This window comes from Aethalodelphis obliquidens, unplaced genomic scaffold, assembly GCF_003676395.1.
Source record: "Aethalodelphis obliquidens isolate GAN/ISIS:26980383/991018 unplaced genomic scaffold, ASM367639v1 scaffold31, whole genome shotgun sequence".
Lineage (NCBI taxonomy): Eukaryota > Metazoa > Chordata > Mammalia > Artiodactyla > Delphinidae > Aethalodelphis > Aethalodelphis obliquidens.
In genome coordinates this window covers 21504177-21520759 of record NW_020837975.1, presented here as the reverse complement: position 1 = coordinate 21520759, position 16583 = coordinate 21504177, and the positions used below count along the sequence as shown (strand labels likewise).

At 44.5% G+C, this 16583-nt stretch overlaps 1 protein-coding gene across 1 annotated transcript in view; it reads left to right on the top strand.

Annotated features, from left to right (window-relative positions):
- The first annotated feature begins 1930 nt into the window (after positions 1–1930).
- CILK1 (ciliogenesis associated kinase 1) overlaps positions 1931–16583 on the top strand; it is a 52998-nt gene continuing 38345 nt past the window's right edge. The window contains exon 1 of the mRNA XM_027127509.1: positions 1931–2141. The gene's annotated coding sequence lies outside the window, so the exon portion shown is untranslated. The remainder of the gene's footprint in view (positions 2142–16583) is intronic.

Sequence of the window (16583 nt, the reverse complement as noted above, 5' to 3'; positions counted from 1 at the left end):
TTTGCATCCTAAGTCAGCTACCTATAAAAAGTACATTCTTGTTTAACGGGGACTAAAAATTTACTAGTTTTCAGTTTTTAAAAGAGACTAGGGCTTAGGTCTGTTAAGGATGATTTTCCTCCCAATGACCTCTTTTAAATTGTATTTTGAAATTTAAATCGGGAGAAAGATTAGATGTATGGATTTATAATAGAAGAAAATGTTATATGTGACTAATGAATACAAAAGATCAGTTTTGCAAATGAGGAATGGGGTATTGAAATATTTTCAGAACGAGTCTATTTCATTAAACTTGTTGAATGCTTAGTCAGTTAGCACAGATGATTTCTATTCTAGTAAATAAACAAAAAAGTTTAATAAAATAATACGTATTTTTATCAATAAATTGAGCACCTATTTTATTAAAACGCTGCTATGTTTCATAGCTACTAATTTTCAATTTTAGGTCAGTATCCACTGTATCCACTAGGCTTCTTTACAGTGTTGTATTATCTCATCATATTATATAATACGTGGTTATAATTTTCCCGAGGCTAGGACTATGGACCTAAGCCACTTACTAGCCCAATGGACCCTTGTTAAAGGTAGATCAAGACAGTCCATTTGCCAGTTGCTTGGACAACTGAATTTGACTAAAACTAATCATTTTAAATACTTTAAAAATCACTTTTTCTGGGAGTAGTATATGATTTGTCAGGCTGCCTCCTGTCTCCCTATCTTTTCATTGACAATGACGTTCAATTTTCATTTGCCATATGGTTTGGGTGTTATATAGGTAAACATGAAGGTAGATAAATGTTATACGTTTGCCAAGTGGCCAGATGACCCTTTCCCATTTGAGACAGGAAGTCTAAGGAAGTTTGTCCTGCATCTTGTAGGTTTCTTCAACAGAAGCAAGAAGAAAGAGGGATTCAGGCCTTTTGCCTAGATTCTTCCTAGAAAAAACAATCTTCTCGGTTATTAGAATTCAAAAACAAAGATAGTGAGAGAAAATTGATATGAGCTGGGGAATTTAAACTCAGAGAAAGATCCACAATGTGTGAAAGGATTACTGTTTTATTAATTAAAACTGTTGCTTAGGACAGTGTGGTTTCCCTGACCAGTAGCATCAGCACCAAAATTCTGGGGAGAGGGCCCAGCAATCTGTTTTCACAAGCTATCCCGGCGATTCTGATGCCTCCAACTAAAGCACCCTCGGCTTGGGGCAGTTATATGAATTTAAATCGAGGACCTCGAAGCAATTTCTTTTTTCAAAGTGGTTCAGGGCCAATCCTGATAGGATGATTTACCTCCGCAATATAACTAACGACACAAGTGACAGTGTTTAAAAAGTGTTAAGTGTTAGACTTCGTAGAGCTAGTCAACACACAGAGGACGATTCTGTAGACCATTATCTAGTCTGTTCCCCACCTAACAATCCAGTCTTCCAAACTAAAGTTGCTCACAATATAGAAACTCTTGAAGTTCAAATGGATGCTAACAGGCAGTCTGGTTTTTATTTTAAATATTTTTTATCATGGTAAAATAGATATGACGCGATTTGCCATCTTCAACCACTTTCGGTGGCACTGCAGTTACGTTTTTTAAAGCCGGGAAAGTGTGTTCACCTCGATCACCTGTAATGAGATGTCCTCCGAACGTGCATCCTCAGCCTGCACTTCTCCATTCTGATGCCCGAGGCAGTCGATCTGCAGTAAGGCGAGCGTGTGGAGCTGGAGGGCCCGTTGGCGGTCGGCGGGGGCCTCAGGGACCCTGGGCTCCAGCAGGCCCCGGGTGGAGAGCGGAGCGCGCGGCTCGGCGCCCCCCGGCGGCCCGGCCGCGGTGCAGGGACGCGCGGGGCCTGCGAGGGGAGCTGCAGGGTAACTTTTCCCAGGGAAGGAGGCCGGTCGTCCCCACCAGAAGCCTCCCTGCCTTTTGTTTGTTTTCCTGCCGGAGGCTGGAGAGCGGCCGGGTGCCCAGCCGCTCACCATGCGCGGCGCGGCCCGCGCCCCTCGGCGGCGCCCCCGGGCGTCCCTCCGCGGACCCCTCGGCCCGTCCTAGCGCGGGTCGCCCTGCTCCCGCTCCCTGGCCAGTTCGGCGCCCGCCCTCCGAGAAGCCACGCTCCCCGCAGGCGCGGGCCCCCGCCTGTGCTCGCGGCGCCGGTAAGTGGGGTGCGGATTAGGGGCTTCTGCCGGGTGATCTGTCACTCGGGGTGATGGACCGGAGCTGCGAGGGCCCCCAGTGCCGTGGCCCCGCGAAGGATCTGAGGGCGAGGGAGAGGCTCTCGGGCTGTAGTTCCTCTCCGCGGTCCTGTGGGTCTCTCCCTCTTGGCAGAAAAACTCCCGCTTCCTCGGAGTCTGGAAGATTTTGGTGTGTGTTTACCTTTTGGCGTTAAAGAAGGGAAAGATCCCGGCCCGATTTGAAGCCCTATTGGTAGGATATGGAGGACTTGCTTTCGGAATTTTCCTGACTAGGCCTTTGGCTGTCCCGCAAGAGGTCTGAGCAAGAAATCCTCACACATTTATGTGCAACCATTTTTCACTGGGTTTCTTTCTGCTCTGATTTCTTTCTTACTAATCAGAGTAGACGTTATGAGAGGGAAGCTGAAGGACTTTACAGAACCACTGTTTCTTTTCTAATGCACCTTTGAAAGTTTGACTCTGACACTAGCATTGAGGGCTTTTACTTTTAAATTAAAAAGTAGTTGAATGCCTTATTCTGCAGAAAAGAGTATTCGTTTCCACTTATAACTAAATAAAGAGCTGCTTTTGCTAAAGCTGAATTATACTGAGAAAATATCACCCTGCATTTTGCATCCAGAGCTAGACTTCTCTAAGGTATTGGCACTTGTTTTCTATTTTTGCTTGGAGCACTCTTTGTAGCAGTTTGATAAGTACAGTTTTCGTTTCTCACATTTTCCAGTGAGTGGGCTTTCAGGATGTGCCCCCAAAGTGAACTGTACTATTGCTGAATATAAAATTAAAATGAGCTTTAAATTTGTGTAGCTAACATATAAATTATTAAGAGGAATTTGTGCCTCAACCATATGTTAGCTGTGCTAAGAGTTAATGTATTCATAAATATGCACATTTGAAATAGTTTCTGAACAAAGCACTGCAATTTGGTAAAGAATTTGGCCTTCCTGTCTATTTGGGTGTAGAAATAAGAGCAGTGGTGGGATCCTTTATTTAAAATGATACCCTGTACCACTGCTTGCTTCCCTAAGGTCCAGCCCTTACAGTGACCCTGCCTGTCCACTTTACCTTGTCCCCTTCTCCAGAGTCAAAACTGGTGGCAGGGCAAGAGCGGACAACCACGTTTCTAAGTGAGACCAGTTTAGTTTCAGATGATGGAAGGATGTGTTGGAGGGCTGATGGAGCTTGTTTGAGTGGGCAGAGGTCTGTCCTAGCCAAGGGAACTCAGCATTTAGTCACAAAGAAATGCTTTTTTCTCACTGAAGTTTCTTACCTACAGACTGTGTGTAAACAGGCTACCAGGATAAAGAAACCAGGCTTTGGGGGTTTTATTTGTTGACTGTTTCACATCATCAAAGCTCTTTTTCTACTTTCATTGTTTTCATCTCATTGTTTTTTGAGGTTCCCAGTAATGGTGGAAATCCTGTCAGTCTTGAACCTTTTGGAATTCTCTTCAACAGTCTTTTCCTTCATTTCCTTCATCCTTGCTATCGATGAGTCATGAAGACCTTTGACATGTGATTTATAGAGCGCCCTCCCTCCATATTCTAATCCAGAGGCTCACGCCTCCTCTCCTGCAGACTGGGGCAGCCTCTGAGCTAGCCCCCCAAGCTGGCTCTTAGTAAGTCCTCATTGAATGTTTGCTGAATGAGTGGATGGATGGATGGAATGGATGAATGAATGAATGAGACACACCTTCTGGTTTTTTCATCTTCTTGTCCATCTAGTCTTTTAAAACTATCAGTTCCTCACGTCTCTCCTTGCCTTGCAGCCCTCAGGTCCTCTCCCTTCTCAACTATCTCAAGTCTAAAACAATTTGCCTGATTTTTAAGGCCTTTCATAATCAGGCCTCACGCCTCCTATCTAAATTCTATTTTCAGTTCAGCATACATCTTCGCACTCTATGGGTGTGGTCTTCTTTCGAGCCTGCTCTACTAAGGGGGCCAGGATGGTTCCTGCTCAGATCGCTGTCCTAGAAACCCTCACCCCTCTCCCCCATCTCCTGTGCAAATCTTACCCTTCCTCAGAGGAGGAAGCTAAGTCCTCACTTCTTCTATAACATCTTCTCTAACTATTCATTTCTCTTCTCTCTCTTGCAAGTCTCCAGATACTTGTTTCTTTTAAGTTTGACTTTGACACCAGCACTGAGGGCTTGGTTTTTTGTTGTTGTTGTTGTTTGTTTGTTTGTTTGTTTGTTTTTGGCTGAGTTAGGTCTTTGTTGCTGCATGCGGCTTTCTCTAGTTGCGGACAAGCCGGGGCTACCCTTCGTTGTGGTGCGCGGGCTTCTCACTGTGGTGGCTTCTCTTGTTGCGGAGCAGGGGCTCTAGGTGCGTGGGCTTCAGTAGTTGTGGCTCGCGGGCTCTAGAGCACAGGATCAGTAGCTGTGGCACACGGGCTTAGTTGCTCCGCGGCATGTGGGATCTTCCCAGCCCAGGGCTCGAGCCTGATCCCTGCATTGGCAGGTGGATTCTTAACCACTGCGCCACCACGGAAGCCCAAGGGCTTATATTGATCTCTCATTGGTTTAGGTTATTTTAAGCCTCTTTAGGGCAGGAGCCATATTCTCTGCATGGTCATGTGGGGTTGTGGGCTTTGAAGTCAGGCAGAATTGAGGTCGGAGCCTCACTCCTCGGTACTCATGTGGCCTTATGGATTCTCCAAGCGTTAGTCCTCGCGTGTAAAAGAGGGGAAATGCCTCCCCACCTGGCTGCAGTGTGGAGATGGTCTTGGTGCCCAAACAGCACCTGGAACACACCTGACAAAAATCTGCTCATCCCTCCAGGGACTGGGAGAGCCCTGAACACGTAGCAAATATTTGGTAGATGTTTGTCAGCTGACGTGGAGTCAAGTCATGGCTGGGTCTGGAGGCCCAGGGGATGGCAACCGTGCAGCATCCTTAGTAAGTGTTATCCTGCCCTTACTTAAAACAGCTTGAGCTTAGCTTATTCCTGGTGACAGCTCTGTTTCTGGGATCTGTTGCTGTTTTTCCGTCTGAACCTTGCCAGGAACACGACTGCCTTTAAATTTTCTTTTTTCACTGCTTCTTTGCGGCAAGCTCCTCCGTTTCATTTTGCAGGATCTTGCTGAGTTGGAGTTGTACGCAGCACTTCTGTTTTTCTGCTTGTGAGGGTATGTGTGAGTGTATGTATTTATGGCAGGACGTGTTGCCTAGCAATTTCTTGGCAGAATTCTGGGCACAGTGACCTTTCTGTGTATGTTGATCTGTCAGCCTGTGAATAGTGTCTTAACTGTAAATTGTCTCATCGGCTCTCTCGCTTGACCATGGCCTTCTGAGAAAGGCCTGTAACTAGAGCATCAGAAACCTCCTATCTGTGGGCCTCGGTGTTTGTGGTTGCTGTAGGTGACCGGGAGAACGCGCAGAGACATGCGCCAGATGACTTACACGCATATCTACAGTGTAACCGTGTCCTAGGTTGTGGCTGTGCTCTCCTTGAAACAGTTTGAACTTCCCTATTAGTACACCTGTGTGTTCAAGAAAATTACCTGGTAAAAACAATTTGCTGAAGTAAATCAGTTCCTGGGGCAGATTGCATTAAAATGCTAAGTTATGGAAGGAAGAAATCAGAGGCATCTTTACTTGTAGCCAGAGAAGTAGAAGAAGCAGTGGAGGGTCCCCTCAAGATGGTAACCAAGGTTGATGTGGAATTCACGCTCACTCTCTCTGCTCCTCGTGACGTGCTGTCTGATGCTCGGAAAATCCTACTGCTCAACAATCCAAGCGGAGAGCTTCCTTTCTTCATTCCTTTCAAGGAAACGGAAGCGTCCTTGCACTTTAAGTGCCTGGCTCACTGTGCTTTGAAAGTCGAAACCTCTGTAGAAAGAAGTGCCTGGGTTTGGACTCACCTGTGCAGCTGGCGTCAAATCCTGGGAGCACTGACTTCTGAAGCTGTCTCAGAGTTTGAAGAAAGCACGTCTCTGGAGAGCTGCCACTTTTTTTTTTTCTATGTAGTTTCAGGATTAGCAATACCTTCATGTACTTTTTGAGGAAGGAGAAATGGGAGCATTTGTTACATCTTTAATCGACTATGAAAACATCTCTTATAGTCACATATTTAAAACTCTGCTGCCCTGAAGGTATCGAGAATTCTGTCCGTTGGGCCACAGCATCTCAGCTGTAAAGTGAGGGTGTTGGGGGGTGATCATTCAGGTTCCTTATAGGGAAAAAAATCTGATCCTATAGTCAGGTTTCCTCAATATTATACTATGCCCGTGTTCAGCTTAGGTCCTATTAAACTGAGCATTCAATCTATGCTAATTAGCATTAGGTTATATATTACCTTACTTTCCATTTTTCCTAGATTTTGTTTGTCATCCTCAGTTTTTTTATTTAAAAAATACTGTTTTTAAAATAAAATAACACGATAGTGTTATTTCCACCATGCTCTTAGTAGCCACTTGGTAAGTGTACAGTGATGGCCAAGGGCTTGTGAGAGCCACATATTTGTGAGCAAAAATCAATGTGAGTCATTTTTTATCTTTCTATAGGTGTAGTGTGGTCTATGATAAAGTGCTGATAACATGTGATTGCTCTCGTGGTTAATATAAAAGATAATGGCCCAGAACCAAGAAGATAAAGGAGTAGTGGTGTAATGTCCAACTACATATTTCACAATATCATGAAAGTTACTATCTGCATGAGTTTGTAGTTCCGAGAAGACAATAGTTAATGGTTCCGTCCTCTCGGACACTGCCTGTGCTTTGAAAATGAATTTACTGATGATTGATTTAACTCAGACGAAACCGAGTGAGAAAAAAGTAGGTTATATATGCCTACCTTTTTTTTTTAATAGTAAATATTTATTTATTTATTTATTTATTACATCTTTATTGGAGTATAATTGCTTTACAATGGTGTGTTAGTTTCTGCTTTATAACAAGGTGAGTCAGTTATACATATACATATGTTCCCATATCTCTTCCCTCTTGCGTCTCCCTCCCTCCCAACCTCCCTATCCCACCCCTCCAGGCGGTCACAAAGCACCGAGCTGATCTCCATGTGCTATGCGGCTGCTTCCCACTAGCTATCTACCTTAGGTTTGGTAGTGTATATATGTCCATGCCTCTCTCTCGCTTTGTCACAGCTTACCCTTCCCCCTCCCCATATCCTCCTACCTGTCAGCTTAGCTGTTAAAAAGCAAATGTTTTCCTAAATTGTTTTAAAGGTTTTAGAAGGATTCATAATTTTTGTGCCCTCGTCTCCATAGAGCTGTTCAGTTTTGCAAAGAATCTATGAGGGATGGCAGTAGGAGTGGGGTTGATGGTATAGGAAAATTAACAAAGTGACCCTTTATAAACCCATAAGTTACTCATTCATTAATTTATTCATTCAGCTCATCTTTATTTGGAGCACCTATTTGGGCCGACCGGGTGCCAGGTCCTTGTCTGGTTGCTGGGAATACAGTTGTGAACATAACAAAATTTCTGCCCACAGAAAGCTTATATTCTCAGGATACACGTGTATGTAACCCTGTGACCCACAGGTGCATGAGGATTATGTGGAAAGGGCTAAAGTGCTCTGCCTCCATGCAGCGTTTCCTTTGTTTCAGGGGTCCACACATCATGCCCTGCAGGCATGTCCTGCCGGCTGCCTGTTTTTGTAAATAGACTTGTACCGGGATGCAGCCGTGCCCATTTGTTTCTGTGTCATCTGTGGCTGCTTTTGTGCTACAGCAGAGGATTTGAATAGCTATGCCAGAACCCTGTCACCCTCACAGCCTAACGTATTTACCGGCCCTTCACAGAAAACATTTGCTGACACCTGCTCTATTTTATTTTTATGTTAAGCCTTTATGTCCTCGATATGTTTTATTGATTTGTTTGTTGTTACACATGGTGGTGAAGCATCTTACGCTGCATGAGATCAGCCCTGAGTTAAACGTGCTGTGATATTTGAGTAGCGCTTGAATGTGTGACATGTTCTGATTCACTCCCTCATCTTCACCTCGCCCTCCCTTGCCCACCCTTAGAACAGAGGGTGGCAATCAGGTGAGCAACTGGGGCTGGGGGACTGTCACCTCAACTCATCCGCAGTTTCCCATGAGTCAGAGGAAAGTTATTCTTCCTCTGGGTCTTCAATATTTCCTTTCCCTTCAGTTCTTCACAGCCCACAGACCACATAGAATGATGGGTCCTAGTTTAGAACTAATCTACAAGCAATGGAAGACTTTACTTTAGGTTCGGGGCACAGCGCCCTTTGTGGGAGAAGTGATGGGAAGTGGTAGACCCTTCTCCTGGGATTTAGGACTTGGTGCATGAATTCTCCTTTCAGAAGCTGGGGTTGAAGGATGTGAGGGAGGTCAGGGCATGAAACAGTCTCTGCGGAGTAGAAGAGGGCAGCCCAGGTAACGGATCCTCTCCTCCCATCCTTCCAATTAAGGCAGTAGCCAGAAGCATCTTTAATGTGCTCCTTGTCACAGGAAAGGCAAAGCATGTTCCACAATAAAGGAGGCTCTTTTGGCATTGTAGCTGCTGTCCCCAAAGCAGAAAAAAGCACTGGTCCAAGAGGCAAAATATTTAAAGGACATTCTTGCTAAAATGTATGTGGGCAGAAGAATTAGGTCCCAGAGAGAAAAATTAGAAATACAGATGTACTATTTTTAGTACCTTTTTAAAAGAAATGTAACAATATTAACTTTACTCTTGTAAAGTTATGAAATGTTCGAACCTAGAATTCATGCCAGTTAAGGTAAAATGGAACTCACAAGTGCCAGGAGAAGGGCCATTGAGTGATTTTGCACATGATCTAGTTTTCCGATGAGGACAGGTGAAAGCAATGGCATCTTTTCAGTGGAAAACGATCAAGGCTCAGGGAGAAAAGCTCTTCACACAGGTCCGAATGGTGGAAGTGGTGCTGGTAAACCACGACTCCCAGAGATGCCCACTTTTTTTTTTTTTTTTTTTTTTTTTTTTTTTTTGCGGTACGCGGGCCTCTCGCTGCCTTGGCCTCTCCCGTTGTGGAAAACAGGCTCCGGACGCGCAGGCTCAGCGGCCATGGCTCACGGGCGCAGTGGCTCCGCAGCATGTGGGATCTTCCCAGACCGGGGCACGAACCTGTGTCCCCTGCATCGGCAGGTGGACTCTCAACCACTGCGCCACCAGGGAAGCCCCGAGATGCCCACTTTTGCGTACAATTTTCTGTCTCCTATCTTAAAAAATGAGTAATTGTGGCATTTATTCAATGACTCTTAAGTTTTCAAACTAAAGAGTGGACCACCCTGTGCCTGGTTGGTTTCCCAGGTTGGGAATGAACAGGGCGCCCGGTGTGAGACCCCGGCCGTGAGCAGATGATCTGCCCTACTGAGGACGGAGCCGAGGGGAGGGAATTGGGACAGACCGCAGGAAGGTTTCCGCAATGTCACCTAGCCAGAAAAATCATAGCATTCATTTCAAAGTTTGTCTGGAACGCTTTGAAAGCGAAATACAGCTGTGCTGCTCTGTGAGTTGGGTACAGCCTAACCCAGAAGCCGAAGGCCTGATCTGACGACACTGTGGGGACCTTTCTGTGATTCTTTGAGACCCAGTAATTCCAGCAGCATGGTGGGAGGGCCCAGGCAGCCTGCCGGCTTTAGCCTTTCTGCAGTATTTACTATTCTCCCATTTCAGAACTTCAGAACATTTCTGCTCAGGGCAAACAATCTGAGTACCATGACTTTGCACAGGAAGAAATAGAAGAATTCTGTTTCGAGATACTTACCAAGGGTGGCACAGAAGATACACAGCAAAGACTAAAATTCATGTTTTGACCATTCAAACCATGAGTACCTGCTAGCGTAGGCGGAGCATGAGGTAGGAGAGCAGAGATGAAAGAAGCATGGTGACTGTCCGGGACAGGCCTGCGTGTCATTGACCACTGAGGAGGTGGGGACAGGGCACTGTGGCCTCTTGGGGAGAGAGCCGTTGGCTGTGTCTGTGCAGGTTGGGACAGGAGGTCCTGGAAAGGTGATGTTTGAGCTGGACTCGGAGGGAGGAAAAGGAGTAGATTCTGAGCTTTGGGGTCTGGCTGAGACAGTGAGACACTTATCCTGCTCTGGAAGAGAGATGATGTATAGCACGCAGGGTCCCTCTGGGGCACTGTCTGCTCTTTGCGAGCTTTTGTGCAGGTGATGGGAAAGGTGGAAACGTTGATCTGGTTTTTTTCTTAGACAAATGCCAGCTTGATTCCTGACCCAGAGAGTCACAGAACCACAGAATAACGGAGCAGGAAACCACCTTGCTTCATTAAGTCCCGTGCCCTCACCTCACAGAAATTAACCCGAGGACCAGGAGATGCTCCGAGTCACAGGTGCTCTGTGCCAAGTGGAAACTGGGACTCAGTTCCTCTTTGTCCGCAGTCACTTGCCTCCCCTGTAGGCAGTGGCTGCTGGCAAGGTCCCCGCTCGGTCCACTGAAGTTCGATTGTAGAATGAGGCCAGCTAGAGCATGGCCACATCACTGGTTTCCATATTTGGACTTTGAGCTACAAAGTACTTCTTTTAATTCCTCTCGTTCTCAGATCCTCAAAAGATTTCATAACCTTTGGATCTTTTGCAATCTCTCCCTTAAGTTTGGTGCAGTCGGCCCAGGTTCCTATCTCACTGCCAACACTTATTAATTGCATAACCTTGAACAAGTAGCTGGTGTCTCAGATTCCTTATCTGTAAAATAGGGGTAATAATAATAGTACCTACCTGGTGCCGATGTGAGGACTGAACAGATTAATATACGCAAAGCGCTTATAACAGTACGGTATACATAGTAAGTTCTGAAATTATTATTATTATTATTACCTTTTTGGCTTATTTGATATATTAGTAAGCTACATGTGGATTGGTTATAGTGAGTGATTATCCAAGATCATTCTTGGAGTCTGAGTGGTATTTAGAAGTACTGCCCATTAACATGTTAGCTGATTCCCCAAGTTAATGGATGGGCTGTTACACCCCATTCACTTCACAGGCAGTAGTGACTGTCTATACCAGGGACTATGAATTCAGATGCTCTCAGGGGCAGAGGAGGAAATGTAAAAGAATCAGGGAAGCTGGTTATGTGCTTGTTAAACAGTAAGGAGTTGCTCTTCTCTTTTAAAAAGATAACGACAGTTTTTCTTTCCCTCCAGTTTTTCTTCGCATGAGGTTTTTTCCCAGGCTTTTTCCTTTGTTACTTTTGATATAGGCAGAGGAATAGAGAAATATTTTTCTTCTAGTAAAACAAGTGGCCGTGAAGGTGCAAAAATAAATGGCAACTAAGAAAAAAAAATTAGCAACTGACACAACATTCATTTTAGGGACACAGGGAGGTTGGGGACAGTGGCGGGATAGAGGGCTCACGCTTGGCCTAAAAGGCCAGTGACCACGCTCGTCTAGCTTTTATTCCCATGGAGGACAAAGGACCTTGTGTTATTAGCGCTTCAGTTTTTCTGGAGCTACCCCAAATCTCGATATTTATATGAAAGTTCCCATTTTTAAATATAAACTCAAAGCATATCTGTGAATTCCATCCTCAGGCTGCCTGTTTGCAACCCCCGGTCCACACAGGGTGGAATCTCCATATGCTAATGTCATCTACTGAGATTTCAGCCAGAATTGTGAAGTCTTGTCTGCTTTGTAGAGTTAAGAGAAATACTCTCTATCGTTCAAAAAGGCCTGCCTTTGTTCATTGGGTAACTAAGCATTAGATTCTTGATTTCATTCCTAAGACACTCAACTTTGTATGACTAGAAACCACAGCTGCCGTAGCTCAGATGACTGTGGGAGTCTTTGGGAGGTTTCATTGGATGGTGGTATCTATCCCCTGAAGATATCAGGTTCTAGTCCCCAGAACCTGTGAATTTTTCCTTATTTGGCAAAATAGACTTTGTAGATGTGATTAAATTAAGAAATCTGAGATGGGGAGATAAACCTACCTATCTCTAAATGGAGATAGGTTTAGTGGGCCCTAAATGGAAACACTAGTCCTCATAAGTGAGAAGCAGAGGGAGATTTGACACAGAGAGGAGTCAGTGTGACCACAGAGGCAGAGACTGGAGTGATGTGGCCACGAGCCAAGGAACACCAACAGCCACCAGACGCTGGAAGAGACAAGGAGGAAGTGAGCCAGTACCTCTGGAGGAGGTGCCAATACCTTGATCTCGACCCAGTGATACTGGTTCTGGACTCTGGCCTCCAGAAACGTGAGAGAATACATTTCTGCTGTTTTAAGCTACCAAGTTTATGGTAATTCGTGAACAGCAGCTGTGGAAAACTAATACTGTTAGTAAGGAAAAAATTTTTTAATTGGTTTTTGCCAGTGATGCATGGATCAGTAAATGACATGTCCTTGACGAGAGAAATTAGCCATTATTTAGGGATCAGTGGCCCTAAGCCTTCCTTGAGATTTTTGGCTAGTGGTCCACATGGTGACTTCTTGCTTGTACAACTGTAGCACTCTGGCCATCTGTGCCCTGCCAGAAACTTACCCCAAGGGCCATTCCCTGGTCACTGTGTGTGTTCCAGAGGAATGCTTTCAGTTGTCCTTGACAGACTATCGGATGGTGGCTTCAGCAACAAAGACTTTGGATTAGGTCATATAACAAGAAACCTAAAGCAGATATTTTCAGGGATCGTGCAGCAGCCCAGTGATGTCATCCAGGATTCAGCTTCTTTCTCTTAATCCATCCTCAGCAGTTGGGATTCTCATCTTTAGAGCTGACGTCTCATAATCACCAGAAGACCGCCTCAGCTCTGAATATTACAGCTTTATACAACCATGTTCAAGGCAGAAACACGGGGCAACCTCTTTGTCAGCTGTCTCTATCAAAGAGTAGATTCCCTCCCAGAGGCCCTTCTCTTCCCTCCCCAGCTCACTTTCCTTTCCGTCTGGTTGTCAGAGCCGTAGTCCCGCTCCTAAACGGTATTCAGTGGGAAGGAAGTACAATAGAATTGTCTGGCTTGGCTTCAACGGAGCACTGTTCATGCCCTGGGGCTGTAGTAGGTGGCTGCCGTCCCTGATTGTACTGAATCGTGAATAAAATCAGAGCTCTATAAACGAAGCAGCAAGAGGAACATTGCTATGGGGTAGATCAGCAGTGGCATCTGTCATATCGCCCTTCTTTTTCCTAGTGCGTTGTCCATCACCCTGCTGTTTTCCCAGAGCAGCAGTGAGTTTTTGTCCTTTCCTTTCAGAGTATAACATGAGTCATCATATTCAGGCCACCGCGAAAATGGTGAACAACTGAACAATACTGATCTCAAAAGTCAGTAACCACTTCCTGCTAGGATATGCTCAGAGTTGACTATGGGTTGAATGCTACTTTTTGTCTAATGCTAGTTTGAATAATACCACTTCATTGTTTTTAGTTTAGGAAATAATTCACTAGAGAACAGAAAGCTCAGATAGTTGTCATGGTTCTGTTCTCTAGATCTGTATATAGTGTAACTAAACCTCCTCTCTGATACTCCTTTGGACCCTTGAAACAATCACCACGGCTTCCTAAGTCCCTTTTTCTTCGTGTATTCTCTGTTTCTTCAACTACTCTTCTCGTGCTTTCATTTAGGCCCCTTGTTATGTTCTTGAATATCTTTCTTGAAGTTTGTCACCCAGAGTTGAACAGTAATTCAGGTGTATGTTGAGATTGTCATGTCCCTTGTTCCGGATCCGCAGCTGCCACGTTGCAAAACTCCAGTAGACACCATCCATGTAGTGTTCTGTGAGTACCCCAGAGCTGTGCGTGGTATTAGCATTGTCTGAATGCTGTCCTCCTAATAAGAACTCCAATAGTGCACTATCTTTGGAGAAAAAAAAATAAAGCAACCTTAGAGCATCTCCATTGAGAGGTTTTGTGCATATCTCAAATTCAACACCTTAGAAAACAGAAGCCATTGTGTCTCCTACTCTCTATAACATTCATCCTGTCTGGTGCCTTTGTTCAGGCCTTCTACATATTTCACCTGCCTATTGCAGTACCCTCCATCTAGTCTCTCTATTCTAACATCAGTTTGAATAGTCTGGGGTGGGTGGTCTCCCTCATGTCATTTCCCTGCTTAAAAGCCCCAGAGAGCTCCCATGTGGCAGGGTAAAAACCAAACTCCTGCATGACAGATATACGCCCTCACAGCTGGGTCCCACCCTAAGTTTCTAGCCATTCCCTGCACTTCCTTACTGCCCTCCGTGGCTTTTATGTCCTAGCCCTGTACTTCACAGTGGGGTTGCACATTACAGTCCCTGGAGGGCTTTCTAAATTATCAAAACTCAGTCCCCAACCTCGACCTGACTCTTAGAGGTGGGGCCCGGGCATCAGTATTTGTTAAAATTTCCCCAGGTTATTCTGTCGTTCACCCAGTGTAGGAACCGTAAGCTCTCGTGAACATGCCAAGCTCTTATACCCACCAACCTTTTGCAGAGTTTCCTCCATCTGTAATTCCTTTCTCTCCCTTTTCTGTGTAATAAAACTTTGCTCATTCTTCAAACCTCAATATTACCTCTTCTCTGAGCGGGTGTCTGATCCCTCCCTCCTCCCAAGAGTTTGTTGTTCTCTCTACCATGGGCTTGTAGCATTTCCTACATTTTCCATGTTTGTGTTGATTAGGAGGTATTTAAAGGAAGACCCTTCTCTTACCCATAATGTGCCCCAGAAGCTTTGCATAGTGCTTGGCCTCTTGGTAAAGTTTGAATAAAATTGTCAACCTGACTTCAGTGCCTGAAGAGAGAGACTCTAGTCTGATCCATTTTACAGTCGGTATGTAATTACCTGAAATAAAATTGAAAAGCAACCGCCACGTGTTGGTGAGGGTCAAATCTTACCAGAGAAATTGAACTTTGTTCTATGATAATGTGACAGACAGTAACAAGGAGGAATCGTAGGGTGACTGTATACTGAATGAATGACCCACTCTACCATGATTTCAGTAAAGTTCTTAATTTTTTCAAGATAGCTTTTCCTCAGTGATAATCTATGAAGACATTGTCCCAATTATGCAGTTTTAGTAGATGAGGAACTAACTATCAGAGAAAGACTTCTATGATTAATAATTGATAGATATGAATTATTATTATTATATATAATGCCATTGCAAAAAAAGTGGGGGAGAGCCCACAGGCTACTGGAATGTAGATCGTTATTAAGTTTGTTTTTTTTTTAACATCTTTATTGGGGTATAATTGCTTTACAATGGTGTGTTAGTTTCTGCTTTATAACAAAGTGAATCAGTCATACATAAACATATGTTCCCATATGTCTTCCCTCTTGTGTCTCCCTCCCTCCCACCCTCCCTATCCCACCCCTCCAGGCTGTCACAAAGCACCGAGCCAATATCCCTGTGCCATGCGGCTGCTTCCCACTAGCTATCTACCTTACTACGTTTGTTAGTGTATATATGTCCATGACTCTCTCTCGCCCTGTCACAGCTCACCCTTCCCGTTATTAAGTTTTGGTTGCCACAGTTCATCAAAGACATGGAGAAATGTGTGAGGGTTCAGAGATGAATGCCAAAGATAATTAAAGGAGTGGAAAACAGGTCCTATGAGGAAAGGTTGTGTAATTACAGCAAGAGGAGGTTGAGAGATACACATTTGATTACTAATTTGATGTACATCACATTTTCGTGAGATAGTTTCTTTATATTCACACACAAAAAAAACAAAGCGTGAGGAAATTAGCTTAAATTAGAATAGGCAGGTTTCGGTTGGACATTAAGAAAAATACTCTAACTGGATTACAAAATGCAAATCTGATCATGTTATTTTCTTGTTAAAAAAAAACCCTGGTGACGCAGTGGTTGAGGATCTGCCTGCCAATGCAGGGGACATGGGTTCGAGCCCTAGTCTGGGAAGATCCCACATGCCGCGGAGCAACTGGGCCCGTGAGCCACACCTACTGAGCCTGCGCATCTGGAGCCTGTGCTCCGCAACAAGAGAGGCCGCGACAGTGAGAGGCCTGTGCACCGTGATGAAGACTGGTCCCCGCTCGCCGCAACTAGAGAAAGCCCTCGCACAGAAATGAAGACCCAACACAGCCAAATAAATAAACAAACAAACAAACAAATAACTAAATAACTTTATTTTAAAAAACACCTTAATTGACTTCCCATTGTCTCTAGGTCAAAGCCTACTTTAAAAAAATAAATAAATAAAGCATATAATTTATGAGTTAGCTGATTTTTAACAGATCAAAGTTCCAGTGATTTTTTTTTTAAGGAAGATGACATACAACAATGATTTGGGAATTCTAATTTGTTGGAAAATGAAATTATGAATGATGCAGAAATCATATGTCATATCAAAAATAGATGGAGACAAATATTAGAAAGAAAAAGAGGGGAAACAAACACAGAGCCCAAAATTGCTTATGTTGTGGCCCAAATGCTCTTTCTATGTTATGCTGAGACACACCTTGAATCCAAAACAGTCCACAATGCACAAATCGTGAAGTGGAGG